A 27,147-nucleotide genomic window follows, 5' to 3' on the forward strand; every position below is an offset into this window, starting at 1 on the left:
ATGGTCACTTCTGTGAGCAGGGCTGGGGTTTGACAAGGGCCTGGCTTCTGAAGGTTTGTTTGTAAGTGAATTAATTGCTCTTCTACTGAGGTACAAGGAAATCACCAAAGGGCCCCATCCCTGCGCTTCAGGCCTGTCAGCAACAGATCCACTTCTCTACTCCTGCTGGGGCTCTTCCCTTGTAAGAGAGGTCCAAGGGGGGTGCTGATGGATCTGCCCCCTGAAGATGCTCTGCCTGGTACCTGGGGCCATGCAGCTTCTGAAGAGATGCCCTGCCTATAGGAGGGAGAGGGTTGGCCTTTTGTTACCATTCCATTATTGTGTTTTTATTCTATTTTGTCCTCCCCACACCTGCCTGATGCCCATGTTTCAAGAGAGTTTCCACAGAAAAGTATCACTTCAACACTTGTTGGTTTTTTCTTAAAGCAAAAAACAAACCTCAGAACTTTCACTCTTTCTATATTTTATTTTCTTCACCCAACTGTTCCTTTGACTTGCCAGACTTGCAATGAGTTTTGTTTTGTGGTCCATGGAGGCTGAGGGACCATGCTGCACTTGCCAGCCTCTGGTGAGGCAGGGCCCCTGGCCCCATCCACCCCTACTCCACCTGCTTCCCCTCCAGCCACACTTGTTCAAGGTGGGAGAGAGAGAATTTCTCTGTAAAAGGGAGCCTGGGGTTTTTAATCCCCTTGGTGAGAGAGGATGTGAAGGGCAAGGGAAGGTACAATGGAGGGAGTGCTGCCTGAGAGGAGCACACCACTAGAAATTGCCTGGGTGCAAACCCAAAAGGAGTCAGCTCATGCCTCAGTCCTGGCTTGGACCAAGATGGACCCCTTGCCCCAAGTGGTAAATAATATCTCCTCATTCTGCCTGAGGAGTCTGAAGCAGCTGATTTATTTTCTCAAAGTCGAATGCTTGCATGGTTTTTTCCTAGTTAACACTGCTGAGAATGCCAGTTTGTCATCTTTGACAGTTTGCCTTCTGAAGTGGCTTCCTTCAGCAGCTCTGCAAGATGTTCTCCAGTGCCTGCAGAGCCACCTGACCCACTGTGCCTGAGCAGCTCCTGCCCCTGGAAGCCCAGCTGCAGGGGCTGCGTGTGAGGGCAGGGATGTCACTGATTGACACAGCACCGCAGCAATGCTGATGGGGAGAGCTGGGGGAACCGCAGGGTAGGGCTGGAGAGAGGTCCTCTGTGGCCTGGTTTTGATGTTGTGCAGCTCCCCTTGCTGTGAGCGCTGTCAGCGCACGGGGCGAGGGAAGGGCAGCACGAAGCCCTGCACGGGAAAGAGCTGACGCAGGGCTTGATGCAGATCTCTGCCTACCTGTGTCTGAACCAGTTACACAAGAACTACAAAGTGATTTTTTTTTTTTAGTAAGTGGTGGTTGCAGACGCTGAGATTCAGGGCAGGGTGAGGTTCCTCTCTGCTGGCCTTGGAGTCACACTGGCACTTACAGCAGGGTGCAGGGCTGGGGCTCTCCTGCAGCCCTGGGCAGTAAAACCCTGCCATGGTGCAATGCGGGTTCTGCCCTCCTGCAGTCTGCTGCACTTTCCCATGTCATTCTCTCTGGATTAAAGGTGGGGAGGTCTTGGAGGAACGTGTGAGTTTGGGGATTGCAGCAGGTTTGAATAAAATGACATTTCCATACCTTGACTACTTGGGAACTTTGCTTTTTGCAATAAACCTTCTCACTTGCTCTGAAGCAGCACTTCAGGCATGATTTGGCTATGGATTATGGCATATCTAATCTGTATGTACATTTCCTTGTCCAAGACAACTGGATTTGCAGTTCCACCTTCATTTGCATTTAATTTCCAGAACTCCTTACCCCAGCCACCAAGCTGCATTTTGTGTGTAAAGAAGATAAATTCTCTCCTGAAAGTACTCTTGCTTATTAGAATCATATCTGCCTGGAATTAGGCATCATTTAGTCTTTTACCTTTTTAGCTTGTATTATTTTGTCTCTTCTTTACTTCATGTTTAGTTACAGTGAGTATGAATCATTCCAGCTGGCACTTTTATAGGTGGCATTCTGTGCCCGTGATGTGTGTACAGGCACATTTTGAGGTGTAATGCATCACATTACAAATGATAAGTACAGGGTTTCAAAGCAACGTGCTCTGAATGGTGGTGTTAGGTGAGATTCCAAATCTTTAAATGCTCTGCTTCTAAAATAAACAGCATTAATTAGGGATTGCTCTTGCATTACTTCTTCATTCCATTGTTTGGGGTTTGCCAGCTCACTTGATTTTCTTGTTTGAGTCATGTGAATTAGGAAGGTTTGCTCGATGTGGGCAAGCCTGCTGCTCCTTGCTTGTGCTCTCCCTGGTTATAGTTTACTTTTTCTCCATGTCTTGATAGTCTGTTGAGAAAGCTCTTGGGAAATAAGCTCACCCAGTGAGTAAATGGCAGTTTATTTATTACTATGTAGTTGTACAGGCCATTTGATGGTTAAACACAAACACAAGGCAGGACTTCTCTACCCAGCATATTTTCTTGCTCCACCAAAATTTGCAAGTATTCACAAGCAATTCATCAGTGAAAAGGATGATAAGAAACAGGGACTGAGGAATTTAACACGTTCAGAGCAATGAACCAAGCAGAATTCTTGAACAACATCATGAGCCCTTCCTCTGGAGAAAGGGACATCAACATTTCTTAGGAGCAGGTGACACTGCACTTTTCTTGCAGGTAGATTATAAACTGAAGTGCATTTTGTCCTAAAGTTGCCTGTAAGAGTGGGATGGAAAGCCCAGCCCTGTGCTGTTATACCCCAAGCCAAAGTGTATTGATGAATATTGGCACATTGCTGCACAAGTTGCACACAGCTGCACTCTGCTTGCCTAGAGCAGTGCTCGCTCCACAGGTCACATCCCAGGCTCCTTCTTTGTCACTGTTATTAAAAGAAAATGAAAGATTTTTATCAAAGCAGTAGGGGATGAGATTTAAGGAAATTCTATGAAAAAAAAAGGCTTTTTTGTTGTTGTTGTTTGCAAATATGCTTTGCCTCAAAATTGTGTTTTATGAATACTGAGGTGTTGAACTGATTAATGTCTTTCATTGATTTCATTTTCATAGCAAAGAGGGATATGTGGGTCTGCAGTAATGAGCATATATTAAAAAAACCCTTTCAAAATATAGAGGAGGCAAATAAACTGAACTGAAGGCACGTTTGGAAGGCATATTGTGTATGCATGATTCTGTCTTGCAGGAGCCAGCTCAAACCAGGCCCACCAGCCTCACACAAACACATTTCAGTTTCTGACTGCAGATAGCTCCAACAGCCTCCTGATTAGCCAGGCACTTAGGCTGTGAGTAGCCTCGGTGAGTATCCCCCGAGAAAGGAACTGTATTTGCCAAATCACTTACCTAAGGGTGTCTCCTGGATTGTTGGAATTGTTGCATTGTTTACCCTGCTCTAGTTTCTACTAGGAGTGACTCAAGCACAGCTAAGCAGCTGCTGCGGCAGGACACCTCTGTCACTTGGCCAGTTTCTCGTTGTCCCTTTTACCTCCAGTCTCTAGGAGGGGGGAGGGGAGGTGTTACAGGTTAGGGGGTTGCTATTTATTATTTCAGTCCACCCATTCCTTCTCTGGTATTGACCTTGTCATCCTTGTCCAGGGAAAGTATTTTTGCAATAAACTTGTGGTACAGTCCTCAGCAAGAAGGGATCTCGTTCAGCAACTCACCCCTGTGCCAACAGGAGTGCAGGTCCCTGTCAGAGCCCACAGGTATGTGACCTGCTCCAGAAAATAGAGGTGTGAACAGAATGGTTGAGTGGAAGTGACCATCTCATGCAGAGTGCCTTTCTCCACCCTGATTTTCTGCAAGCACTCTAATGAGCTGTTAGCAGCCATTTCTGTAGCTGAGTGCTCCTCTGATATTCCTGATCCTGACCTGTAGAGACACAGCCATAACGTGTATGCCGCAGCCTTCGCTCTGCACGCAGGAAGCAGCAGCATTCTTTGTTTATTATGCTCTGATCTCTAGTCTTGATTTTGCCAAACTGCTTAAACATTGGAGCTCTACACAAGGCTGAGGGCTGGCAAAGAGAGGGGAAGAAATATGCCTGTATCTGTGGCTGATTTGAGGAGAAGATATAGGCCCAGGATGCAGCAAAAGGGACCATGTTTCAGCGCTGGTAAAAGGGCTGGTGAGAGCTGAGCCGTGCGGCAGCCTGGGAGGCTGAGATGTCTTCATCACAGGTCACTGAGAACAGGTTTGACCAATGCATTAGCAGTGAGATAGGTGTGGATCATCCTGCCTTAAAGGAAGGGGGAGGCCACCGATGGCCTCTTGACCTCTTTCAGACTCACGGTCTTGTTGTCTCTTTCTTTTTTCTGGGTTCAGGGTGTATCTTTAACCAACCCAGCTGTACTTAAACTAAGAAGGAATGTGATCATTTCTACACAAATTAAATTCCTCTTTATCCTATGGCACTCTCCAGTGTCAGAAATGGACATCTCTGCCTCAGCTCTGTGTCCTTCACAGGACTTTTTTGCCTTGGCTGACACTGTGGGTAGAGGAGCATACAAGGGACAACTGGCAGTGGAAGGCTGCATCCCAGCAAGCCCCATATCTGTCACCATCACATTGAGCAGGCTTGAATTGTCTAATCCCTTTGTAGGATCTGTAGTGAGTAAAAACAGTCAAAATGGTGAGAGGAAAGTCTAGGCTGCAATTTGTCTTCTAAGAGAACTGCCAAGGTGGGGGGGAGGGATGGCTTCATGCCACTCCTCTTCCAAACGTCAGGGCTACAGTGGCTCTTGCAAAACCCTTGTTGACTTAGGCAGGGCAAGCAGAACTATTGACAGAGCCCATCACCATAGCCGTCAGGCTGGAGTCACCAGACAACTGTAGGGTTGAGGTGGTTGGGTTGTGTGTAAGTGTAGAGCTGGTCACAAGCTGCTTCCACACCACTCAGCACGTTTGCCTTCTCTCTCAGGCACCTCTTGAGCACAGATCATCTTCAAACAAGCCCTGAGTTGGTTCATCTGTTTCTTTGTTACTATTTTTTTGGTGTTCAGTGGTTGTTGTTTTTGAAGCAGCTTTATTGTATAATGTTTGGGTTTGCAAATCATTATGATAATTAGCTAAATGTACCTGAGAAATTAAAAGTGGGATGGCTGGAGTGGCTTGGAGAAGAGAAATACCTTGATGTAGTACAGCTGTGGCCTCTTCCACCTTCAGCCTCTGCAAACCTTACTGCTGATGAGCCCTTTTTAAAGGATGTGAACTACAGGCACATAGAGGGAAACCAAAACCTCTGTCTGGAGAAGCCAGAGCTGTGAGAATGTGCTGTGACAGTACCACAGCTTCAGGAACATGAATTGCATTGTGCTGACGCAGAGCTGTCTGCTGGGGTACGCACAGACGCTGGAGATGGGCCTCCTTTTGGTGAGGTGCTATTTCTGATGCCCAGTGATGATTTAAAAATCACCTCTCCTTCCTGCCACACCAAAGGGGAAGGCAATCCACAGAGTACTTGCTGTATTGTGAGCAGTGTGTCCTCCTGATGCCACACCTGAAGGAACCCTGCACCAAAGCTCCAAAGCAGGGGAAGCCAGTTCAAGCAGACTGCAAAGTCTCCAGATCTGAGGAGCCACTGGAGGAAGGAAAGGGTAGATATCCACAACCCATCAGGGAGACCTTCAGCTTGCTCTGTGCTCCCTGGCTCAGGCTTTGAGGATGGTGGCTCCCCATCCCTGATGCCTTCCTCTGGTGAGTCAGCTGAAGCCGATGCCAAGGATATGCTGTAGGATAACTGCAGGTGCTCTCAGGCCTCTGTCCTACCTCATAGTGCAGTGCATAGTTCTAATATTTGTTAGTACGATTCCATACAAAAATTTAGTTATTCAGGAGTATAGGGTTGGAAATTGAACCAGAACCATAAGTTTAAGAAGCTCTAATGAAAATGTAATTGTTTTAATAATAGAAGTGAATTAAAGTACTAATTAAAATGAGATGGCAAGCAGCTGAATGTCTGAATGCACAGAACTTGAACCTAAACCCCTGAACTCTAACTTGAAGTGAAGCCAGTCTCTGTGCTTCCTGTTGCAGGCTTTCTTTGCTTCAGTGAAACGTTTCTGAGATTAGCAGATGGCACAGAAGCTCCACTGACAAGCTATCTGTGGCCTCAAGTTTGAAAGCCATTTGACTGGTTCTGTGACTAAATCAGTCATCCTTCCATCTTGATTTCATCTCTTTCATAATGATATTAAGAACTGCAGCAGAGAGGCAGATCTGAAGTCTGCTGCATGAAACATGCTGCTTGTACAGACATGCTGGGTTTTTGCTGGGTGCAAACTTGCTTCACCACCACTCTCTCTTTTCTCACATCGTCTGCACTCTAATTACATGAGCCAGTGCATTTGCATGTATACATAACTGGATTTGCATCATAAGTGGCCAATGGAGGGCACAGATTGATCGTCCTCAAGGTGTAATCAGCTTAACAGTGAATTTAAAAAGTGCACTCAAGAAAGATGTGGAGGGCTGCTCTGGCTGAGGGCTGTGCCATGGCTATGCCTTAGGAGGGAAGGGTTCAAATGTGAATGATCACTGATAAATGATTGTTACAAGTGGATTAATAAAGCCTCCTTTGAATGCTGTTCTGCAGAACATCCCAAAGACAGCAGCACAACGAGTGTCTGAGGGACTTGTTAAAATGCACATCTCCAGTTGCCAGCAGTGGGAGGGATTTTAATTCTGCCCTTCCTCAGCAAGGCTGCTTATTAGCAAGTTCTTGTGGAGGTACAAAAAGGGGGTGTGTGTTGAAGGGCAGGGGGTGGAGGCAGGAAGAGAGTGTTGCACGGCTCTGAGCAAAGGGAAGGTAATGTGCAACAGTGTGACTGCAAGGGAAGACAATGTTGCTCTTTAAACAGCTGGACCGGAATGAAACTCTAGCTCCATCTTTTAACTGTAGCTCATCTGCAGCCTTCGATGTGTTTGAAGGCCGCTTAGTTCAAGACAGCTCATAGGGGGAGTTGGGCTTTACTCCTCCTCAGCAGGAGGAAGGACAATGTCTTTTTCACTGCATGAATATACAGAGGATCAGAGTGTGACTATGGCTGAGCACAAGCCGCAGGATGAGGGTATGGGACAGGCTGAGATAAAGAACCCTGTGAAGTCCAGTGAATGGTGGGGCAGCGTGCTGCATCTGGGACAAAATGGGCCTCCACTTTATGAGCTGGAGGCCCAGTGGATAGAAAAGACCTTTGCAAACAAGAATTTGGTGAGCAACAAGAGAGTCAGCAGTGACCTGGCAACAAAGAAGGTCAACAGCATCTTGGGTCACAATGGCAAAAGAACAGTCAGTGGGTGGAGAGAAGTGGCTCTTCCCATCCATGCAGCACCTGTGAGATGGCATCTGATCCTGTGTGCAGTTCTGAGCTCCTCGGTAGGTGACAGACACAGATGTAACAAAGCAAACCCAGAGGAGAGCTGCCAGCATGGGGAGGGTATTGCAGCATGTGGTGTACAAGGAGAGGCTGGGAAGGTCAGGCAGTTAGTCTCAAGAGAAGGGCTGGCATGAATGGTATTGTTTTCCACAGCTACCTAATGAGCAGGTACAGAAAAGATGGAGCCTTGTTTGAAGTCCACAGAGCACCAACAGCTGCATTATGTGAAGCCCTGGTTGCACAGAAACTCTTCTTCCTTGCACGTCAGAGGTGTAAATGGAGCATGGAGACAGCAGCGAGACTAGAGGGGCCCACCAAGATCACAAAGTCAACAATTTGTTCATAACCTTTCACCTTACAGAAGAATAACTTTAATTTATTTGAAAAATCAGTTAGAAACACCCCTAAAAGTGCTGGGGTCACTCCCAGTACCTGTGTGCCAATATGCTCTGTAAAAAAGCAAGGAAGAGTATTGGTAATGTATGGCCATGGTGGTGAGGAGCATGTGGCTGCCTTCAGGTTTGGATTCTTCTGCTGATTTGGTGGGGGGTGGAGGGAAGGTTATGAGGGGGAATTTAACCACATTTGAAAAGAATGAGGAATTTCTCTCTGGGTTAAATTTCACCCCAGAAAGGGTTTGCAGAAGTACAAAAGGGAGGAGGGTGACTATGAAAGGATGGCAGGAAGCTGAAATTGCTGCTCTTTAGATGGATAAAGCTTCTGCTGTGTAACAAGGCCAGCTCTGGCCAGCACACTGCAGCAGTGGTGGCACTGGAGGAGGTTCAGAGAAGAGCTGTGGCACTGAGCACAGCCCAGTGCTGAAGTGTGGTTATCCATCCCATTCCCATCTGGAAGCTGGCACTTTCTTTTGGAAAGCAGCAGTTGGGAATCACATCACTCCTGCTCTTTGCAGGCAGTGATGTTTGTAAGCAGGACTTTGGGTCCCGCCCTCAGATCACACAATGTTTCTGCTCTGGAGTTGGAAGCTTGCAGTGGTTGGGTGGATCTGGGCACACTGTGTGGTGCAGCCCCCTCTCCTGTGAGGCTCAGCCACATGAGACATGGGGCTGGCAGTGTGAGGTCATAAACTCTGCTGCTCCCCACCCTGCGCAAGCCACGGGGCCTGCCTTGCTTTCCCCTGTGGATCCAGGCACTCAGTTATGTAGAAGGAAGTGCTGGACAAAATCAAGCCCTCATAAAGTAAGGGTTCTGGAATTAAAATTACCTGTGCAGTCCTAAAGGGAACTGCTTATGGCCATAAAATTAAAGACATGTTCTATACATTGGAATGGGCTGCCTGGGGAGGTGGTGGAGTCGCCATCACTGGAGGTGTTCAGGAGGAGACTTGATGGGGTGCTTGGTGCCGTGGGTTAGTTGTTTGGGTGGTGTTGGATTGGTTGATGGGTTGGACGCGATGATCTTGAAGGTCTCTTCCAACCTGGTTTATTCTATGTATTCTATGTACATACTTCCCCCCCTCCACCACCCCCCAGCAGACCAGCATTGCACTTAGCACAGGAGAAGGAATGAATCATGGCTGTGAGGTAAATGACATTATTGCCTGTGTAACTGTTGGCTTATTTGCTACAGAGATTTGCACAGATAGAACAAATGAGGCCAGAGGAAAAGCTCAGTGTCTCCACAACTCCTTGCCCCAGCTTTATTTCACACACAAGCCACTCTCATCTGCCATATTGTTATTTCAAGGTAATATTCTGATCTCTCTGCTCTGCAGCCAGAATTAACCATCGGTCTCTTTGCTGCCTGCCTGTGCACAGGCAGGGTGGGTGAGCTCCCTGGAGAGAGAGTCAGTTCTCCGCTGACTGGTGGGGAGGGACCCCGAGAAAGGTTGTCCTCTCCAGCTGCTGCATGTGCCCACTTGTCTTCTGTAGATGACACCAGAAGTACTCCCCTTAAACCTTTTAATGTGGGTAGGGTCTCTGGTTGATTTAGCAGCAGAGCTCTAATTGAGCATAGACAAACTACAATCCCTCCATCCTTATTTCCTGATGGGACTGAATTGGATGGATTTCTGATGGCCTTCCCTCCCAGGCCTCAGTTCTTTCTCCAGAAGAGGGAAATACAGGAAATTTTCAGTGTCTTGATTGCAAAGACTTTTCCAGTATCAGGGGAGAGGGGGGGAAGCCAGCTCTCCATTAATTCCTTTGGAAAAGACAGAATTTCCACCCACAGAAAGAAGAAAACTTAAAAAAATGGCCAGTCACAAGTATGGGAAATTGTGTAGTACAGCAGGACAAAACATAACGCTCTGAAAAATGAGGGTTGTGATCAAGAAAGGGTTGGAGTAGCCCAATTGCAAGCAGAGTTAGCCCTCAGTAAAAATGCAGTCTGTGGGGAGCTGCAGGGAGCCTGGGGGCTGTGCACCCATGAAAGAAGATGTCAGAAATAACAGCGTATGGAGCACAGCTCGGCATGATCAGCGTGAAAATGGAAAGCTTTTCTTTCGAGACAGGCTTTCTGCATCACGCATTGCTTCTTGAACTAAAGGGCAATGTTTAACACGTGCCCTCCAGCCCTTAATAATTTTTAACTTGGGTATTCATTCCTCCAGCCTAGGGTGAGCCTGCATCTTCATCCCCCAATTCCCGTGAGCCAGACACAGCCGCAGCTGGGCATTTGTGACACGGTTTTCAGCGTGTGTGCGCTTTTTTTTATGTTTTCCGGGGACACAGAAAGGCACCGAGTGCCCCCCGGCCGCTGCCGTGGAGAGGGCCCGCGGAGATTCCTGCCCGGGCTGGCCGCCGCCGCGCAGCGAGGTTCCTCCCCGGCCGGACGCAGGGGCCACATTCAGAGCCGCCCTGAAAGGAGGGCAGGACTTTCTTGCCCTCCCTTTGCTGTCTGCGGTCCGGTGCCGGTGTCTGTGCCGGGGAGGAGGCAGCGGACGGCTGCCATTGTCCCCGCGGCGGCAGCGGTCCCGCAGCAGCGCCCGGCGGCCGCCCGGCCCGGCCCAGCCTCTCCCTTCCCGAGGCCCGGGCGCTGCCGCTGAGCCCGGGGACAGGGGGAGTGACTTGAGCCACCCCCGCCTCCTCCCCGTCCAGCCCTCCGCCGGGTAGAAGGGGAGGAGGAGGAGGCCGAGTGGTGGGAGGGTCTCCATTGAAATAAACAAGCAGCAGTTATTAAAACGGGAACATGGCGGCCGCAGCCCCAGCGCCAGCTCCAGCTTACAAAGCGAAGGTCAGCGCCGGCGGCAGGGGTGGGATTCGGCACTGACCCCGGTAACGGCCCGGGCGCGGCGGGAAGCGTGCCCGAGCCCCCTGCGCCTCCCTGGCCGCCTTCTTGTGTAACGCGGGAGGACGCCGGGGCCGCGCCGGTGCGCGGAGGGGCGGCGGTGGGGGCGGCAGCGCGGCCGGGCGACGCGTCGGGGGAAGCGGGGCGGGGTCGCGGCCCCCTCCAGGGGGCACCGTGGGCAGGGGACAGTCCCAAGCCGGGGCATCGTGCTCGCAGCCCCGGGGCCCGATGCGGGGTGCGGGTTCACTTCCCCGGGACGTTCCCGGTTTCGGCAGAGCTGGGGGGGGGGCCCTCCACACCCCGCCCTGCCGGGCCGAACGGCCGCTTTCCTGCTCCCAGGCCCGGCGGGGGCTGGGGGCCGCCTCTCCGCACCCCCGGGCCCGGTGCTGTGGTGGGGACGTGAAGGGAGACGAGGTTGCGGCGGCGGGTGGAGGGCCGGGGGGGGGGGCCGGGGCAGCTCCGAGGGGGTGTGGAGGACGTTCCCCCGACACCCCCAGCACGCACCGAGGGGAAACTTGAGGCAGGGTCTCCCCGGTGACAAAAGGGCTGGCTCGGGGAGTAGGGCGGTGCTCGTCCCCTCCCTCCCCCGGCTGACAACGATCGGTGCGCAGCGGTGCGGGCCGCGCCGCTTCCCCCCGCGGCGCCCGGTGCCCCCTTCCCCTCCTGCCGCTCCGCGCCCGCCCAGCCGCGCGGGGAAGGAGGGGGCGAGCGGCAACTTCGCTAACTTTATGCGCGGGGGCTGCGCCTGCGTGTGCGGGCCGGGCCGCGGGGCCGCAGCCAGGCCGCGGCTGCACAGCTGCGTGCGAGCGAGCGCAGCCCGGGGCGCCCGGCCGCCGCCGCCCGGGGAGGGAGGGAGGGGAGGGGAGGGGAGGGGGCCCGGCCGCCGCAGTGCTGTGTGGCTGCGTGTGCGCGGGGCGGGGAGCGGCGGCGGGAGGAGGAGCGGGGCCATGGCAGCTGGCGGGGCCGGGGTCCCTGCGCGCCTGGCGGGGCGGGCGACGCCGCTCGCTCCAGCTTCCCGACAGCGGGGCTGCGGGCGTGGGGAGCTGGGAAGGTGCCCCCCGCTGCCCCGAAGGGCGGGTGCCCGATTGGCTCCCCTCCCCCCCCGCGGAACCCGGGGGCTCCTGGGCGAGGTGTAACCGGAGCCTCGTCCCTTTCCTCCGCTGCCTCTCGCTTCTCCGGCCCGGCTTGGGCCGGAGCGGTGCCCGCCAGGCCGTCAGCCACACGCTGCCCCTCGCGGAGAGGCTGCCAAGCCGGGAACGCTGCCTGCAGGAAACCTGCCCCAGCGCCCGGAAGAGAAAGGCTCCCGGCGGGGGGAAGGAGAAACCCCACCAAGAGGCAAAGGGGGTGCCGGTAGTCACCGGGAAATTAAGATCTCAGAATGGTGTTAGCCTGCGAGCTTCTCGACAAACCCACCCGACAGTGAGCCAAGAAGGAGTCTCCTTGTGGTAGAGCAGCCTGCTTGCTCAGTGACAATCAGTTGGGGTTGTATTTACCTTTTTTTTTTTTCTGTTGTTCCTTCCAGAGTAGCAGGAAGCAGGAGAACAGGCTCCAGAAGCCAGCTGATAATGTTTTCATGGTATTTGAGTGCAGTTTGAGCAATGACAGAGCAGAGCGCTGCTGCCGCGGTAAATATGCAGTTGAAAGCTGCCAGTCTTTTTACCTAAAGTGAGGGTTTTGTTCCGAGTTCGCTGCCATTGTGGCTGAAGGCAGTCATTTTTTTATCCCTTTGGGGGTTTATGTACTCAACTATAAAATCCACTCTAGGCAGTTAATTTTCTGCCTCTTCGCAGCCTGACAGGGCTGTTGGGCCACTGTGACAGTTTCAGGCTCGTGGGCTCCTCTCCTGGGGGAGTCCTCTGGGGGTACCTCAAGGGAGGGAGCTGTTGCTGGGCTCTCCTGGATCCGCAGGGAGCCATGGATGCTGCGGGAGGAGTGGCAGCGCTGGCAGTGTCACACCCTGCAGCAGGGCTCGTTTGCTTAGGCTGCTGGGATCATGCTGGGCCTTTGGTGGCAGTCAGTGGAGGCTCTGTGCCCCCTCCAGTGTTCTTCAGGACATTTGTGTGTCAGCATCAGTGGCGGTGTCGCAGATGAGCTGCACCAGGCTCACGCACCTTGGTGTGCAGATGTGTGGGCACCGATGTGCTGGTGCCTGCTGTTGGCAGTTGTGGCACAGCTGTTTGGGGATGTGGGCGTCAGCTCTGCTGTGTCACACAAGGCAAAGAGAGGCACAAATTGCCCATAGTGGTTAATCATTGAGTACATGAGAAGTGCTGTGATGAGGCTTATGGCCACTCTTGGTCACCTGCTGGCTTGAGGAGAGCACTGTCCTGGACTTGGCCTTCAGGACATTGAGAACAGTTTTAGGAAGAAGGGTTGAGGTTTTAACAGCGTGTGAACAGGGGAAGAATCCTGCCACGTTGTAATGGTGCTTGTGTCCTCCTTGGATGAGCATTAGACAGTAAATGCCTGACAGAAGCAATGGAACCATCTCTGGCTGTTCAGCCTCTGTACTCTTTTATCTCACATGCACACTGGAGATGCTTCCTCAAGCTTGTGGTCTGACCTGGGGAGAGGATCAATGTCTGATGTGCTTCATCTCTGCAGTGTCTGCAGCCACTTCTTGACCACGTGTAAATCTTGTGTTCCTCAAGGTGTGTCCTGGTGGTGTCCGTGCTAAGCTTGAAACAAGGCATGAGGAAGGAACGCTTACTGCTGTCAGGAGTGATGCTTTGGGGATAAAGTAGTGCTGGGACTGTGTTACTTGGAGAGAAAGTGAAGATAATTTCTGGTGGAAAAAAGATAAAATCCCAGGGGTTTACTCAGTTGTGGTGTTGTGTGTTAGGCTGAGGCTCTGAAGTCAGAGTTAATTACTCAAGAATCATATTTGTTCCTGGAATCCTTTAGAGTGCAGCTTGGTCATTTTCAGGCTGAAGGGCTCTGTCAGGAGAGGCATGTGGGCAGTCTGTGGGTTGACATTCCCAACTTTTCCCTCTGTCCGTGCAAACCAGTCAGAGCTGGCCCATCCACAGGGGTCCAGATCTGCAGCAGGAGGAACAAAGTCGAGCGAGCCAGCTGCTGCCACAATGCCCACTGCGTCCTGCTCCTCGCCTTTGTTGCTCTTGTCACTGTTTCATTGGCAGGACCTGGGCTGCTGCACCCAGCTGGGGCTGCTCCAGCACCTGACACCGGAGCTGCAGAAGCTGCGGAGGTTAGTGGGGCCTGAGCCTGGAGGATGCTGTCAGGAGGCCGAAGCAGGAACAGTACCAAATCCTAACTCTTTGTCTGCTGAGCTGATGCAGAGGGGCAGCGCTGAGCCGGGACAGGGCCTGCTGCACTCGGTGTTTGTGTGCTTGCTGTGGTTGGCCCCTGCACAAGGCAGTTTGTGTGCAGCAGGGGTAAAGAGCGATCAGCAGGCTCCACGGCTTGTTAGTGCTCCTGTGGGCATCACACCACTCAGCACTGCTGTATTGCTGTGTTTGGCTCTGAGGTCGGAGGGCAGATGTGTTGTTGGAGTCGATACTCAACACCTTGACCCCTGCGAGAGGAGCTTCACTCCATGGAGAGCCCACTGCAGCACCCAGCCACCTGCCCTTCTCTGCTCCAGGTTAACTCTGTTCCAGATGGCTGCCCTGGCAGCATCCCCTCGTCCTGTTTGTAGATGAAGTGAACTTCACTGCACTCCTGTATTTTTTGTTAGCTGTTAAAACATCGTGGTGCTGGTGGTGGCTGTAGGGCTGGGAGCAGGGGAGGCAGAGAACCAGGGAGGGGAGGATGCCCCTCCTGAGCATATGGAGACATCCAGAAAAAGATGTGCATCGTCAGCTGTGCTTCCATTGTGTGCGCAGGCGGCGTCCCAGCGCCCCTTCTCCTGAGAATTCCGGCCGCGCAGAAGTGCTCTGTGGCTGTGAGAGGGCAGCACAATCAATCTTGGCTAACAGGGGCCTGCATTTCGTGCAGGTAGTGTTTGATAACGCTTGAAGCTTTCAGGGGATCGGCAGAGTTTGCAGGACTCCCCCGTGCTGGGGGAGCGAGGGCTTGTGTCTCGGCGAAATGGCAACCGTGGGCTCTCCCAGTGGTCACACATGACTCAGGCATCTTGCAGCTCCCCGCTCAGTGTTTGTCAGCAGGACTCTCTGCAAACACTCCCTGGTTTTAATGATTCAGTAGCTTAGCCTTTTCAGAACGTACCAAGTAGAAACGTGACATGAAAAATGACAGCTGGTGTGGCTTGTTGAGTTTGTGCAATTTAGGACACAGGATTACACAGCCCAGACCAAACCTGGGGGATTTTTGAGCAGGGTTTCAGACAAAGCAATTTTGTCAGTGTTGGGAGGATTCAGGAGCCACATTTACACGATAAAAAAACTGAGGGGGGAGAGAGGAATTTCCTTTTATTCAGTCCTGCGTTTGCCCATTAATTAGACCAGTGTTCTGTCTCCTGAGCATTTGGAAAACTTGTGCTGATTTGATACAATTATTTAGAGTTGATGAATAGTCTGAAAAGCAGATCCTGAACGTGGTGGGTTTGCTGCGCTGTGTTTTGTGGCTGTTTATGATTTGTCAGCCGTGCTTGAGGGAAATTGCACATTACTCAAGTTAAAGAAGAATGGAAGTTTTGCTTAGGGATCTAATGGAAATGAGATAGGCACAGTTCCTATGGAAAGTGTCTGGTCACTGGGGTGCTTGGCATTTTGAAGTTTGAAATTAGTTCATTAATTTCAATGGCTGCAGCTATGCAACAGCGTATTAACAATGCACACATTTTCTCCTTGCAGCTGCATCATTGTGCCCCTCCGAGCCCTGCATTTCCTTCAACGGCTTCCATAACAATCTTGCATTAATACAGTTACTGGCAGATATTATTCCTGCTCTGCTCTGGTTTTAGCAGCTGTAAGTGATAGTAAATCTCACTCTCTGAGCATGCTTCCATTACTTGGAATTTCAGCAGCCTATTTGTGATGCGTTTGCTTTTCACAGTGAAGATGCAGTGTCCTCTGTAAGGCCTAGTTACAGCTTCCTGTTTGGTTTGGAACTTCCAGAAGTTGCTTGCTGTTTGGAAAGGATTTGTGTCTTGCTAAATAGTCCACATTGTGTGGAAAACATGACTGTGTTAATGGCTGTGCAGGATAGGTGACAAATCAATTGAAATGTCCCCAAATGTGTGGGTTTATCCCTGGATCTCAGGTGGTACTGCTCACGTGAGGCTCCTTGGCGAGGCGAGCACAGCGCTGTGGGTGCCGCTGTTGGGGCGCGGGGGGAGCGCAGCGCTGTGGTGTGCTCTGTTTGGGTGCTTTTTCAGTGAGCTGTGTATGACATGCTGTTGCTCTTGGGCAGGATTTATAGTGGGCATATCACAATTGGTTGCCTTATTGGCTGCCTCTGAGGAGAAGTCTGAGATTGAAGATTGGGCATGGAAAGTGAAATAACATTTTATTTATCAGAACTGTTATGGAATTTTACCCCTACTCTGCCTGTGCTGTAATTCATCTGCGTGAAGGGATTTAGTTTTTTGTTGCTGTCAGTATTGATCTCTAAAGAGCCTTGCTGTGGGTTTGGAAGAAAATCGCCCCAGATCAAACCAGTGCAGCTTGTCACCCACTTGTGCCTTGGAGGTTGGGGAGGGGGTTCTGGATTGCATTGAAGAAGAGAGCTTTATGAGGATGAAGGAAAGTCTGCCTATGAGTAAAGTTGCAATCCCATACTGACATGTTCATTACAGCTGGTGTTGTGAGCTTGCAAGTTCGTCCCCTGCCTGTGTGACAGAGTCAGGTTTGGGCAAAGAGAACCCACAACCCCCAAGGAGGTGATGTTCTGGTGTTTGTGCAAGACAGAGTTTGGGTATCACCCAGCCTACTGCAGATACTTCTTCATGCTTCTTTCACCATGCCTGAGTTCAGGAGGCAGCTTTTCGGTTCGTGTTCTTTACTGCTTCAACATCAACCTCAGGACTCGCTGACTAGCTGTTTAGGTTATTTCCAGAAATCAGTTGGTTATTGTTAACTGATTTCACTTGCTACCCTTACACAGATGTGTAGCTTGGTCTCCTGATCTGTCAGCAATGTCCTCCTATTTGATCAATTTCCTCAAAGGAAAGAGAGGAGGATGAGTGTGTACACATAAATACATTATTTATCTTAGCAGCTTGCAGTGATGTTCTGGAGGGCAAAACCCTTCTTCAGATCTAAATCTTTGTGTCTTTTCCAAAATAAAGGTTTACCACTAGAAATACAGCATTTTTGTTTCAATGTGACCAGAATACTTGTAGCCTTTATCTTAAAAGGCAACCTGTTGGTGCTTCCCTGGCTGTAAAACGGAGCTCTAAGAACATAACGTCAAGTTGGCTTTTTTGATTGCTTGCCACTTTGCAGTGCAAACAGAGCTCTGCTTGCTCTGCTGGTCTGTTGTTCTAACTATGCTGGCTTACATTCATACAAAGATGCTGAATTTTTAATGACACTTCAAACTATTTTCTTGCTGCAGTTGTGTGTGAAGTGCTGCACTGTGCTGCATGAGGTGAGCTCAGCTGTGGCAACTTTCATTAGGACAAGAAGGAGGGAATCTGGAAGTGGTGTGGATGAAGGAGTGTGTTGATAGTGGTCTGACAGTGGCAGCTGTTCAGCCCCTTCCAGCTAAGCTGTGGTTTGCAGAGTTGCTAACATCTCTTTTAGCACAATTCATCACAATTTTATCACAGCACAGTGCAAGGCTGTAACACATCTTGGGTATCTGGAATGCAGATGCCGGTTGTCAGGGAACAAAATGGTAGCAGAGTAGGCATTCTTGTCCAGTGGCCTGCTGCAGCTGAAGGACAGGAGATGAGTGGGAAATGACTCTGTCTGCACAGGAGCTCTCATCCTTGCTGCTCTCTGAGGAGAGGTCTCCTCACCACAGGCTGGGGCTGCAGCCTGCATCTGCTGGCAAGGCAGCAGCTTCCCTCTGGTGTCTCCCGGAGCTGTGGTGTCAGACAGACACTGTGCAGCTCCAGACCATCTGCTAGTGTCCTACACACTGTTGTGTTCCAAGAGAAGATGTTCCCTATCAGTGAGGAAGCCCCATGTGTGTGATCTGTAGAGCCTGTGTGCTTTTTGGGCACCCCTGAGGAAATGATGGAATCCTCTCTTGGGTGGGTGTGTGCCTGGTTCTGTCTTGGGGTCCATCCCAAGATGGAGCTTCGGCAGGGTTTGTGTGAGGCAGGGTCCTGTGAGGTGGCAAAGAATGAAATTGTTTCTCAATTCCAGCTCTCCTTGAGGCATAATTAGTGTGGGTTTTGCCCTCCTGTTGATGACTCTTGTAGTCTGTCTTTCATTTTCTCTATGTTCTGCCTTGTTGTTTGTCAGAATAAGAAAGCAGAAAACTCTTCTTTGGTAGCTTGCTTGGATACAGTTGACAGCAAGTCCTGTTTGACCTACAAAGAGGAGTGCAGGTGTAGTATTTCTGTGGGCAGGGGTGCATTGCTCTCCCTGAGGAGCTCTGTGAAGCTGTGCAGTGAACACCTTTGCTCCCCGGGACTCCTCAGCTGGCTGTTTATTTGCCTGCTGATGCTCATCACCCGGGTGAGGAGTGTCCCAGTTGGAGGCTCAGGGGAGAAATGTGCTCTGTACCTGCAGCTTTAATGATAGGTCGGAGACACCTTACAAGAACACCAGGTTCTCCTTTCTGGAGACTTGAAACTAATGTGTTGTGGAGTCAGCCATGCATGCAATCAACCAAAAAAGGAACCAGCCACTTGCACAGAGAGTTCCCACCGATTCTGTAGTGAAAATAAAGGCTGTGTACGGCGTGAGTTGATGTAAACATCTGAGCTGTTGTCACTGTGCAGCGGGCAGCAGGGAGGGAGGGAGCTGCGTGCCTGGAGTGATTGTGCAGCTGGAAGGGGGTTGTAGTTTTATGTAGCAAAGCAGGTAATGCTCTCTGGAGTTTGCTTCCCTCCCTGCGCAATGTGCCAAGCATCCTACTTGTGTGGTTCTCTCCCTGTCACCTACAAAGACTGATGTTTTGCTCTCTGTTTCGTTCCCAGCCTTCTTGAAATGTGTCTGAGCAGCAAGGTCCCCTGCACGCACAGCCCCTAGGAGTCGCCGCCCGCCTCGCCGCGCCTGGGTGAGTGTCTGCGTCCTGCTGCAGTTAATCGGCTCGCTAGTTTTATCTCCTTCACTGGGGAATTTGATGTCAGGTGTCTTACACTGATTATGTGGAGAAAGCAGCACAAGCCCTGGGTTTCAGTGCTGGGTGACACTGCAGAGGGAGGTGGGATGCAGCCCTTCTGGGCACCTCCAGAAATGCTGCTCAGGCTGGCATCAGGGACTTTGTGTAGTGCAGGACCAGGAGTGGTGCTGCTGAGAAAGGCTGAAGGGATCAACGCCTGATGTTCTTTCACATGAAGCTTGTCTGATCTTTTACAAGTAAGGAATTGGTGTGTTTCAGATGTGCTGATTATGGTCTGTCCCATGGCAAAGGTTGAGTATGAAATAATACCAGCTTTGGCATCCAGATATCTGCACTAATAAATTACTGAAATTGAGGGTTGAAAGGGGTATAATGACACTGACAGCTTCAGCTGCTTGTTGCTCAAGAATTACTGTCTGATGACTCCATCAGGCAGTGCTGTGTCTGTTTAGCTGCTGGCAGGAAGGGATAATGCTGCTGAGAAGCAGAGAAAGGGACCCCTGCTGACTGTTTAAATGGAGACTAATAATAATTTGGTGGTGTGGGGAGGGGAAGGGACATGGAAATGCTGTGTTTTTATGTGAGCTATGTTTAATATATCAACACACTCGCTTGGTATAAACCTTTTACAAACAGGCATTTGAGATTTTATGTGAGAACCTTTTCAGGGTGCTTGTGAATAAATGCTGTCATTCAGCGGGCAGAGTGACTTATTAAGGTCAGAAATATGTATTTTGGGGGCTTGCACACTAAATATAGAGGTGGGAAATGAGCCTGCTGAAAAGGTTTCTAGTTGTTTGGGGGGAGAGCTCTGTGCATTCTGCCAACTATCTATGGGTGAAATTCTGTATGTCCACCTCCAGAATCCTTTCCTCCTTTGTTGATTATGCTGAGCAGCTTTTGCAGGCTGACAGTGCTGTTCTTGAAGCTCACTGAGGTCTCCAGCTTCAGGGAATGAGAACAGATTAAGCAGCTTTCCAGTGATTCTGGGTTTTTTCCTGCCGTTTCCCTTGGCTGTTGTGATACAACACTTTGCGGTTCATTGCCTTCAATGAAGTTTCTAATAGTGGTTAATAGTTTGTTTATGTGTGATATTAACTTGAGAATGCTCAGCCACATAGCTGTTATTACTGAGTTACACTTATTACACTATATTACTTATTTATTCACACTGCTTGTTGGGGCTGCATAATGATCATCATCATGTGCAGGACTCCTCAAGAAAAAGCTGCCTTTGTCTTACAAAAGGGCAATGGTAAGAATCCAAATTAGTTTTTTTCCTGATGAATAGACTCAGGAAGAGTTATGTGGAATGGAGAGAGAAATGCCCAGGTTCTGCAAAGAGAAGAGGAAGTTCTGTTGTCAGGTTGTCAATGTGCTTGTTTTCAGTTGTCTCAACTGCAGATTTCCATTAAGAGAGGAATGCATTAGGTAAAGACTGGAAAAGGATTCAAATAGAAAGCAATTTGCATATAGTTTCTGCTTGGTGCTGCTACATTCCGCTCCAAAATGATGAGTTTGGTTGTTGCTATGCCAGAAAGTGATCTGCTACTGCCTAGGGTCACTTAGTGCTTACTGCAGCTGTTTTGATTTTAGATGATGGATAGAAGTGTGGCTCTTGGGCTGGTTAGATGCATCGGTGTATGTGTGCGTGAACTGCCTGGGCATCATCTCAATGGCAGAACTTGTGGCTGCTCCCAGCGCTGCTGCTGCATGCTGCCAAAGGGCTGTGTGAGTGGAGAACTTTGGACTTCAGTTTACAAAACCTCCAAACACATAGAAACAGCAACTTTAGTTCCTGGTCTGGAAGTTTTCAGTCAGAAGACATTTTCTTCTTTGCTGTTCTTTCTGCATGAAGTGGTTTGCTCTGCGAGGAGAGGGGAGTCTGCTGCTGTCACTCTGCGTTTGCAGAGTCTCATTCTGGCCTTGTAGTGATTTCAGTGGTGTTAGTGTCAAGTGCCAGGGATAGAAAGTATTGGTGTCTTTGCTCTGAGTTATAGTACTCCATGCAGTTGTTTACAGGAAGAGCAGGTAAAGAAAATTCTGACAGATGTCTCATTTTTGCCTCTGCTCCATCCATGTGTGTAAAGGGAATGCTGTCAGGAAATGAAGTGCAGGTCTGAATATAAAGAGTGCCTTAGACTGGAACAAGTGTCAGGAGCCTTCAGTATTAGTTTAGGGATGCAAGAGAGGAACCTACAGTAAGCTCCAAGAATTGGATCTCAACGAGAGCTTACCAGCATGCAGAGTTGGGCTGTGACACTGCCTGCCTGGAGCTCTGGAGTCAGCTGGGAGCTGCCTCATTCCCACAGGAGCTGTTCCTGGAATACCTGGAAAAAATACAGGGATTGACCACAGGTAAGGATAACCTGGACTGACTCAGGTCTGCTCCTGTGCAGAGGGATGTGTGAGGGAGATGGTTTGTGCTAAATGAAGGGAAAGTGTTGCCAGCCCCAGAGCTCGCTGTGGGGACCTGTGCTTTGCATACAGCAGAATCAGACCTTTCTGTTTCCAGTCACTCCTGTTCAGCAGTGACATTGCTTAACATCAATTGCCTCTGAAGATGCCTGCAAATGTTGAGGCTTGATTATAGAGAATTTAAAGTAATCAGCATTAAAATGATACTCCTAATCCCAGAGCCAAGTTCTGTGTGGGTGGTACAATGAGAGCAGAAGTAGTGAGAATTGAGCATCTATTAAGATTTATACAACTGCACCCTGCAGAGAGGGATTTATTTTGTTTCCTAAAATTGGAAATGGAGGCTTATGGAAACCTCTGGGGTTTGTTTTGTGGAAAGGCTGAAATTTACACAAGGGTAATCTATGGCATTTCCTTTTAAAAGGGATGGAAATTGAGAGAAATCTCATGGTGCTGGCAGAGCTGGGTCTGTGAAGCATGGAGGCCCTTTTAAAGGCCTTGCCTGGGTTTGAGGCCACAACGATCACATTGGTTATAGATCTGGAGTCAACCATTCCTAAAGACTGCAGCTCGCTAAGACTTAAAAGGAGTGCTCTGGCAGAGCTGCTTACTGAGCTGGATGGAACCAAGCTCCCCATCTCTGTAGGACTGCTGAGGACACTCATTCTGTGGGCTGAAGTTGCCCTTTGTGTGTGGCTGTGCCCTGGGAGATTGTTCTGAACAGTTTGGTTTCAGTGAGGCAAATAACAAATACTTAGGAAATGTGGTTGCTCACTTGATTTGATTCACTTCTGTATTGGTCTTGACTTAGTAATGGCCTTAGAGGGTTTTTTCATTTTTTACCTTGATAGGACCCTTTTTATGTGAGCAAAGGTACAGCATATTTGCATTTAGAGAAGAAATAGCTGCCATTATCATCTGTGGAAAGTCAATCTATATTTTAAATATAGATTGATGACATTGTGCCACCAGCATCTGAGCCTGGGAATTCTAGAGGGGTCAAGAACAGGACAACTGAGCACTTGCATCATCAAAGAAGATGAGATGCATTTACTTGGGCAGATTTTCCTCTGGGCTTGCCTTTAGCTCCTGAATTGGGAGGAGTGAAATATTTGCCCAGCCTGGCTCCTGACAGTAAATAGTATTAATTAAATACAGGGCTTGGAAATGACACTGGTATTTCAGATTAAGGCCAGTAGATTTTGCCTTGGCTTTCTGGAAATTGAATTCCAGTAGTCTGTTTATTTGACAGCATTATAGGACAATAATTTGAGGTTGCTGGGTATTTCTGTACATTAGAGTGAGTGACTGTTTATAATGTCAGAGTGCTGGGCTGTTGGGCTCGGCAGCCTCGTGTGGCTGCAGCAGTAACTGAGTTTGCAGCTGGCTAATAGGAAGGGTGGCACCACGTGTCCCCATCTGATTAATTTGCCTTTACATTAACTGCACTGGCAAGAAATTGCAGTTTTTCTTCTTAGGACAGACTTTGGGCCTTGAAAAATTGAGAGAGGTCTCAGCTAAGTTGCAGATGTTAAGTGTTGTTAAAATGATTCAGAAACGTTGGTGAGTTCTGCAGTAGCCTCGGGCAGGGCTCCAGCTCTTCCTAATGTTCTACACAACGCTCCTCTGGTGACCTCAGCAGAAGCAGAAGGGGGCACGGACACTCCTGTGCAGTGTCCATAAACCACCATCCTCTGGGTCTTCAGCATTTCCAAATGGCAGCAGCAGGCAGGCTGGGAATGTTGAACGTGAGAACTAAGAATGAGCTTTGGTGTGGGACTTGCAAACCAGCTCATCCTGCAGGAACTGGACTAGTGTCAGGGGGAGTTAAAATGTTTCCCTTCATGGTGCTCAGCACCCTTATCTTCAGCTTATGTTTGGGTATTATCACCCAAGTTTTGAATCCTCATCCTGAGGAGTAGCATTGAAGATCCTCTTTTGTGCTCCCTTCAGTCTTCAGGAGCCTGTCCTACAGCTGCAAGGAGTGAGATGACTCCTGCATTCCTTGCTCAGGTCATGAGCTCAAAGCTCTGCTGTGTGGTGCCACATTTAGTGGTGTTTTAAAGTGCGATTAAAACCTCTACGTTTCTCTAAAAGCAGGTGGCAAGCACGCGTGACATTCATCTGAGCTCATTGTATGGCCTTTCAGTTTTCAGTTGTGGGTTTTACCCTGGCTTGAGGTGTGCGCCCAGACCTATTTAGCATTTCAGTCCCCCCCGGGAATGCTCTTAATGCCTTGAGAGGGCTCACTGCGTGCTCAGGTGGGGCAAGGCAGCTGAAACAAGGGCGTTTTTTCTTGGAACCGAGAGGCTGTGCAGCTTGACCAAGTTTGGGTTTCTTGCCCTGTGCGGTGGCTGAAATGAAAACTGCATGGCAGGCACAGCCCTGTCCCTACCGTCGGAGGCTTGGCTGCCTGTAATTCAGTGGGTTCCTTAGGCTGTGAACCTGCAGTGCAGATGTAAAATCTAATACTGGGTCAAACCTTCTGCTAATTGAAAACGTTTCTCACTTGCCGTGGATGAATGTGAAGAGGGCTCTGTTTGTTACTGGTTTTTAGCTGATTTTGCTTACCCCTGGCAGGGAAGGAAGCCAGGAACAGGGAATTGCTGTTTCGTGTCCTGAGGAGCAGGTCTGATGCAGCCTGGTGTCAGTGAGAGTCCATGCCTGACCCAACCTGAGGATTTGATTTAATATTGTAATAACCAAGAGTCTGTAGGCTTCTCTGCCCATCTGTCTGAGCCGTGAGTGGCACTGGTTGTGTGGTCAGTTTTGAGTTCTGTTGCTCTCCTCAGGATGGTGTCAGCCCCTCTTGGGCCGTGCCAGTAATGGGCTCTGGGGCTCCTGTGGTGCCAGCCTCCTGCTGTTGGCCTCACCTGAGGGGAAGCTGGGGCTGGGGGTTAGTATTTGTTTCACCTTCAGGGTTGTTTATGAAGGGGGAAGCCTTTCTTTCCCATTCCTTACATTTGCATAAATGGTTTGTGTCCCACCAAGAATCTTACCTTTTTCCTTTCATGATAGAAGTGACTGTGAAGTGCCACTCATGTGCCCGTGGAGCTGAGGGAGAAATTCTGCTGCTTCTAAGCAAAGAAGCAGCCTGAATGTTTTGCAAGTTCGTGCATGTGGCATTTATCCTGCCAAAACCTTTACAATTAATTGGCAAAGTATTGAAACGAAGAGCTCCTGCTTTGTGCTGTGTCACACAGAAAGGGCGTGTTTGGCAGCTAGGTAGCAACTTGGGTTTGGGGAGGTCAGGGCAGGGTTTCGGTGAACACAATTCACTGGAACAGTTTTCTCTGCACCCTGGCTTATGTTGAGCATTCTGCTCATATTGCTGTTACAATCTTTTTCAGCTGCAGCTCACCTCTAAAAGCCCTGTGACAAACCTGGCCATGGCTTAGCAGGTTCCATGTTTCTGTGTCTTACAAATTGGATTTTTAAACACCTGTGGTTTGTGATGTTGCAGGGTGGGTGTGGATGAATACAAGGCAGGCTTGGTGCAATACATCATGGTGACAGCACTGAGTGTCTCCTCAGGAGTGCATGGACTGAGAAATCTCAGCAGGGTCCCTGAGCTGAGTCTGGGAGGAGTGCTGGGCTGGGCTGTGCACAAAATGCCACCAGGAGTGGAGGAAGGGATACGGATTTTCTTCAAGCCTGCTTTCAGCTTGCATAAAGAAGGGATAGATCTGTTCAAAGTGGCAGACTTCGGGTAAGAGCCTAAGCTGTGTCTGCTAGATGTGAGTGAGCAATGAGCAGCCTGAGGACTGGCTGCAGGTAAGCCAGCAGCTGGGACAGCTGGAGCTGCTCTGCAGTACGGGGGTACAGTCAGGAGCTGAGCGGTGCCAGTGTGAATCAGCTCTGTCCCACTGAGCCTTCTGCCTTCAGACCTGTGCTGCTTGTGCTAGCTGGGGCTTAAATACAGGATAACTGGGCAGGAAAAATAAGTTGCAGCAGCGGAGGCAAGCACTTCATCAGGGGCCGAAGGAAAACAACCCCGCTGCCCCTGTGCCCCCACAGCCCTGGGTGCTGCCTGTGCCTGGCTGGCAGGCAGGCATGGCAGAGCTCCCCAAGGAGGGCTGTCACCTTGATGTGTGACTGATTTGAAGCAGTGCAGCTGCAAGGGGAGCATGAATTCTGTTCTCTGTCACAGCCTGTAAAAGAGTGTTTGTTTTAGCAGCTACTGGGGATGGAAGTGTTCATCCCGTGGCTGTGCTGTTGCTGAGGCTGGGCCTGGGAGTCTCTCATTCGCTGTCCTTTCCCGTCCAGCACCTCAGCACTTCGAGCAGGCCATTGCCATGATCTTCTCAGCTCTTCCTTCTGCATTTGGGTGGAAATCTTGGAGTTCCACCGGGGGGTGTGTGAGTGTGCATGACTCTGGAATTAGCTATTGCATAAAACTTTAGGTGCAGTTGCAAAGGAGTGATGCCTTTTGTTCCGTAAAGGCTTCTGCGCAGGAGGCAGAGGGACAGCCCTGCCAGGCTGTCAGGTGATGGAGGATGATACCTAATGCACTGGGAGTGCAACTGGTCACTCACCTTGGTTTGTCATATGACTTCTGTCACAGGCTTCTGCTGCTGATAGGCAGAGTTCTCTCTGAATGTGAAAAGGCTGCCCAGGGTCTAGATGTAACTGTGCCTGAAAGCTGTGTTCTTTGGTGTAATTTATTTCAGCAGTAGCTTAGCACTGCACTTACCCCATCTCAGCCATTCAACACAGAGTCCTCCCCAGGAGCTTCTGCAGTGCTGCTGTAGTGAGGGAGGGGGGAAAAAGGAGACCTGATGGGGTTGGACTATTTTGGGTTTGTTTGGCTGTTTAATATAGAGCTGAAGCTTAATGAAGTTCAAGGGTTTGAAACTGGAAACAAAACCCATGAGAAGCAGGTCTGTGATGATCTTGGCATCATCAGAAGAGGGGTGAAGTGGTGAGGGAAGCTGGGTTTGTGCTGGTGTTGCTTACAATGGTGTGTAACTTACTAATGACCTTTGGTGTGACGTGGTTGGTGCCAAGCTGCTGCTTCCTGAGGTGCCCAGGATCCCGTGTGAGGGGATTATGCTTCCTGCTGTTTCTACAGGAGTTGGAGATGCCCAAGTATTTCCCAAGCTCCTCTTTGATGGGGAACACAATGTAACAGGGAAGGCTGACCAAAAACCCTGGAGGAAGCGAGCAGGAGAGAGATAAAAAGGTGTGAGAAGGACTGGCTGTGGTAGCTGTGTGCCCACAGCTCTTCCCCACTGCCTGCTCCGGGGTCTGGTTTCTGGAGGAAATGGAGCTGACCGAGACGAAACATGGTGCTGTGGTGTGTTCTCACTTCCTCCTCCTCCCAGCAGTTGCTCTTGCTGCCATGCTGCTAGTGAAGGAAGGACCTCACCTGTTGGCAGCCCTGCTGTGGCATTGGGACGATGATGCATGGCTGCAAGCCAGCCTTGACCTAGGCTTCAGGAATTCCTGAAGTCAGTGGTTGGGTGGCTTGGCTTCAGTGCATCTTGGAAAGTGAGAAGCATGTGGAAGGGCAGTAAAATGAGAAATCTGAACTGCAGAAGGCTTTAAAACCTTGAAATCGTGTTTATTCTGTTCCAGTGACAGATCTTGCTGGCACAGAAACTGTTATGGCATGTTAGTTCAGTTGTAAATATTAATTTGTATATTTGACTGCAAATACTGTGGTGGGTATTTTTATAAGCACCCTTTAAGAACATATTGTATTGTAAGCTCCCAGAGTCTGTACAGTTCTGTGGCAGTGTTTACAGCAGCCAGAGCCAGGAAATTGTGAATGAAGCCATGCTCTCATCTGTCACGCACAAGAACACGCTGGGCTTTCTGCTCCCAGAGCTGAGCTGAGGGCCGGGTGGGGATTCCTGTCTGCACTGCAGGCCGTGCGCAGTCTTCTTCCAGCATCATTAGCTGGGTTGGTTCTGTGC

The 27,147-nt window shown here is 50.0% G+C and overlaps 1 protein-coding gene across 2 annotated transcripts in view; it reads left to right on the forward strand.

The window, feature by feature from the left end:
- The first annotated feature begins 10,463 nt into the window (after nucleotides 1-10,463).
- Nucleotides 10,464-27,147, forward strand: part of NCOA2 (nuclear receptor coactivator 2) — a 101,926-nt gene continuing 85,242 nt past the window's right edge. The window contains exons 1-2 of one of the 2 annotated variants that reach the window (XM_054178883.1): nucleotides 10,464-10,594; nucleotides 18,666-18,745. The gene's annotated coding sequence lies outside the window, so the exon portion shown is untranslated. Of the gene's footprint in view, nucleotides 10,636-18,665; nucleotides 18,746-27,147 lie in introns of both variants that reach the window. The other variant, XM_054178890.1, reaches the window with a different exon arrangement.

This window comes from Dryobates pubescens, chromosome 3, assembly GCF_014839835.1.
Source record: "Dryobates pubescens isolate bDryPub1 chromosome 3, bDryPub1.pri, whole genome shotgun sequence".
Taxonomy (NCBI): domain Eukaryota; kingdom Metazoa; phylum Chordata; class Aves; order Piciformes; family Picidae; genus Dryobates; species Dryobates pubescens.